The sequence below is a fragment of the Rhinolophus ferrumequinum genome, chromosome 19, assembly GCF_004115265.2.
Source record: "Rhinolophus ferrumequinum isolate MPI-CBG mRhiFer1 chromosome 19, mRhiFer1_v1.p, whole genome shotgun sequence".
NCBI lineage: Eukaryota > Metazoa > Chordata > Mammalia > Chiroptera > Rhinolophidae > Rhinolophus > Rhinolophus ferrumequinum.
Window position 1 is genome coordinate 2,042,165 of NC_046302.1, and position 4,671 is coordinate 2,046,835.

Consider the following 4,671-nt stretch of genomic DNA (forward strand, 5'->3'; position numbering starts at 1 on the left):
TTGTTATTTTGTGAATGGGATAATTTACTCCTGTCTCCCCAAAATAGTTTCTAATTGGTCATGGCTATTTACTTGGAATTATGTTGTGTTCAGCCACCTGCTGAACTCTCTTACCTGGTTTCATAGTTTTCCTACTAGGTGGGCAACTATATGATTTGCAAACAATGACAGTTTAATTTTTTTCTTTTCAGAGACTCTTCTTTCTTGCTCTTGTTGCAGGGCATCTGAGGATCCAGCTTGAGGCATCACAGCCAGCACAGCCCCAAGGTGAATGGGATGAGACCTGGTGTACTCTCTGGGCACTGTATTCGCGGGATCTCTGAGGTTGGGGAGTGGGGTGGAAGTGGGTATCCTTGTTTTGTTCCTGATTCTGATGAGAATTCTTCTCAAGTTCCACTGTTAAGTATCAAGTTTGCTAAAAGATTCTACTAGACAATCTTTATTAATAAGAAATTTCCCTTCTGGATCTAGCTTATGAAAGGTTTTACAGGTAAGAAATGAATGTCAAATTTTATCCAATGCTTCTTTGGGGGTATCCATGTAACTGATCATATGAGTTTTCTGTTTAATCCGTGAACATAGTGGATAATATTACATTCATAATGTTGAGTTGTCCTTCAACTCATGGATTACAACCTATTTGATCATGAACTATTAATCTTTTGATTATATTATGGCTATAATTTATTAATGTTTTATTTCAATTTTTAGGAAATTTTAAAGTTTGATATGGGTTTATATATTTATATTTTTAAAACATCCTTGCTTAGTTCTCTTAGAAAGAACTGGAGTTTTTCATTTTCCTTGATGCTTTCAAACCCACGTATAGAACTGGAAAATTTTTTTAAACTTTCTTTTATAAACAATTTTTGAGTTACAAAGTAAATAAAAAATGAAAAATATTTAAAAATGAACAACAATGAGAGCATAATGTATCAGAATTTATGGGCTGTTGCTAAATCAAAGCAGACATTTATTTGAAAACAAAAATTTATATATTTGGAAATAAAAATGATTGAAAGTAACAAAGAGTTAACTGAGAGTTCTCCAAGCCACACTTTAAAGTAGAAGTAATTTTTTTAAAAAAACTCTAGGGATGAATACTTAAATATACATATAAATTTTAAAAACAGAACTAAAAACTACACTCCAAACTATTCATAGAGGTTAGCTATAAGTAGGAGAATGAAGATGGAGAGAACGAGAATAATTATAAAGGGAAACCTTTTTTTTATGTTTGATTCTATAAACTTCTGTATTGACTCTTTTATAAGGTAGAATATATTTTTATATTGCCTTTGCTTTTTAAAACCAATTTTTTATTTTTTAAGACTTTATTTTATTATTATTATTTTTTGATATTCAGTCTTTTCCCTTTTTTTTTAAATTTATTGGGGTGACAATTGTTAGTAAAATTACATAGATTTCAGGTGTACAATTCTGTATCACATCATCTATAAATTACATTGTGTGTTCACCACCCAGAGTCAGTTCTCCTTCCATCACCATATATTTGATCCCCCTTACCCTCATCTCCCACCCCCCAACCCCCTTACCCTCTGGTAACCACTAAATTACGTTCCCCAGATTAATTTTCAAACCCCGTGGCCATCCTGTGGTCACCGACTGCCCTCCAATCCCCTCACCCTCCCCCCCACCCCCACCCCTCCCGCCCATCTAGCAACCCTCAGTTTTTCCTCTTTGTCTCCAAAACTGTTTCTGATTCGTTCATTCACTTATTCTTTTCTTTAGATTCCGCGTATAAGTGAGATCATATGGTACTTATCTTTCTCTGTCTGACTTATTTCACTTAACATAGTGTTCTCTAGGTCCATCCATGTTGTTGCAAATGGTAAGATTTCTTTCTTCTTTATGGCTGCATAATACTCCATTGTATAAATGTACCACATTTTCTTAATCCAGTCGTCTACCGATGGACATTTCGGTTGTTTCCATGTCTTAGCTATTGTGTATAGTGCTGCAATAAACATAGGAGTGCATAAAGATTTTTGAATCGGAGTAAAACCAATTTTTAAAAAATTAAAAAGATTGTGCCATCCACATTTTCCCAAGACAATGCGAATAAAGCTGAAAATTAATAAGAGGATAGCATCCCAAAAATCTATCTTCTTGGAAATTTAAAAACAAATCTAAATAATGTGAATTAAACAATAAATCTGAACTGAGTTACCGACTATCTAGAAATGAACAGTAGTAAAGGCACTGTATACAAAACCCACAGGGTAACACCCAAGACGTGTGTACTTACAGGAAAATGAATAGCTTTAAATGCAGTCATTATAAAAAAGGAAAAATTGAAAAGATAAGAGAACTCAGTATTGATAAAGATGAACTTGAACTTTAAGCAAACATCAGTCAGGAGGGTCTATGCGAGAAGCTGGGGCTTCTGGAAGTTCTTGAGCTCTAGGTAATCGCGAGAACCCTACATGTGAGAACCTTATAGGAAGAACTCTATGTTTATAATAAAGCTCTATGGTTCTAACTTCCCCTGCCCTTTTCTTCCTTTTCCCTTATATAAATACCCCTCCATCTTGGCATGCAGGCCAGCGTATGTACATGGCTTGCCATGTCTGCATGTAGTGGCTTGCAACCCTTCTTTTTTCCCAAATAAATCCTTTTTTGGTGATGAAACACCTAGTCAATATTTTTTTTCTTTCTTTCTTTCCTTCTTTCCTTCCTTCTTTCCGTCTTTCCTTCCTTCCTTCCTTCCTTCCTTTCTTTCTCTTTCTTGCTTTCTTTTTTGGCTAGGTACAGTGAATTTTATTGACGGTGCATGACAAAGTAGAGCATCCTTAGCCTTTCCCCTTCTTCAGGGGATTTGGGATGGAAACTGGAGGTCAGGAGATTCTCAGTGTGTTGGGGGATCAATTTGGGGAAAGGAATCCCCAGTAGCTGAAGGCCTCTCTTCCTTTTCCTGGGGCTGGTAGTCCAGGGGCTTTTACTCCTTAGAGGCCATGTAGACCATGAGGCCCACTGCCCCGTTGCTGTAGCCAAATTCATTGTCATACCAGGAAATGAGCTTGACAAAGCGGTCGTTGAGGGAAATGCCAGCCCCAGCATCAAAGGTGGAAGAGTGGGTATCACTGTTAAAGTTACAGGAAATAACCTGGTCCTCAGTCAGCCCAGGATGCCCTTGAGGGGGCCCTCCAACGCCTGCTTCACCACTTTCTTGATGTCATCGTATTTGGCAGTTTTCTTCTAGGCAGCAGGTCAGATCCACAATTGACACATTGGAAGTAGGGACATGGAAGGCCATGCCAGGGAGCTTCCCATTCAGCTCACGGATGACCTTGCCCACAGCCTTAGCAGTGCCAGTAGAAGTAGGGATGATGAGCCCCTCGGGCGTCATGCCACAGCTCTCCAGAGGGGCCACCCACAGTCACCTGGGTAGCAGTGATGGCATAGTCTGTGGTTATGAGTCCCTCCACAATACCAAAATTGTCACGGATGACCTTGGCCGGGGGGCCAAGCAGTTGGTGGTACAGGAGACATTGCTGAAGGACTTGTCATACTTCTCATGGTTCACACCCATCACAAACATGGGGGCATCCAGACAGGAGGCAGAGATGATGACCCTCTTGGCTCCACCCTTCAAGTGAGCCCCTGCCTTCTCCAAGGTCGTGAAGACCCCAGTGGACTCCACAACTTACTCAGCACCAGCATCACCCCATTTGATGTTGGCGGGATCTCGCTCCTGGAAGATGGTAATGGGCTTTCCATTGATGACAAGCTTCCCATTCTCAGCTTTGACTGTGCCTTTGAACTTGCCATGGGTGGAATCATAATAAAACATGTAGACCATGTAGTTGAGGTTAATGAAGGGTTCATTGATGGTGGCAATACCTACTTTGCCAGAGTTGAAAGCAGCCCTGGTACCCAGGCGCCCAATATGGCCAAATCCGTTCACTTTGACCTTCACCAGTGTGTCTCAGGGTTGTGTTGGCACTGTGCAGGAAGACGTGGCTGTATGTTGAACAGGAGGAGCAGAGAGCCAATATTATTTTTTAGTCGACAGCATTTACCTCAATAAGCTCCAAGATGAATATCAAAATAAATCTAAAGAAAGAAGAAATTAATGAAGAAAAGGAACAGAAATTAATGAAATAGAATGTAGCAGTAGTAGACTGGTGCTCTGAAAATGAAAAATAATTCATTGGAAAACTTGATAAACTAGACAAAACTAGCAAGTCTGATCAAGAAAACACATCAGTAACCATAAAAATAAAGAAAGGACATTACAGATACACAGATATGTTAAATTATAAAAAAATACAAATGCCAATAAATTTAATAATCCAAAGTAAAATGAACAGTTTTTAGGAAAAAGAAAACACCAAACATATGTACAAAATGGCAGATGCTGCAACTTGGCTCACCTCACCTCACCTCCATCCATTCCTTTCTAGATGCCTCTCTCTACTGCAGAGATGAGACAGCTAAAAACTACGTTTCCCACATTCCCTTCCAGCTAGAATTGAGCATGTGACCTGGATCCAGCCAAGCAGATGCACCAAGGCAGGACTCCACAGATGAGAGTGAAGGGTGGGGAGAGGATTCTGAAGAGAGAACAGATATTGTGGCAAAGGTTTCCATTCCGCTGTGCAGCTGTGGTAGAGGTAGAGGTGGGTGGCAGAGGCAGTAGGGGTTCTA

General features: G+C 39.6%; 1 pseudogene; it reads right to left on the reverse strand.

The window, feature by feature from the left end:
* Positions 1-2,959: 2,959 nt before the first annotated feature.
* LOC117011870 (glyceraldehyde-3-phosphate dehydrogenase-like) lies at positions 2,960-3,838 on the reverse strand (annotated as a pseudogene).
* Between the last annotated feature and the right edge of the window lie 833 nt (positions 3,839-4,671).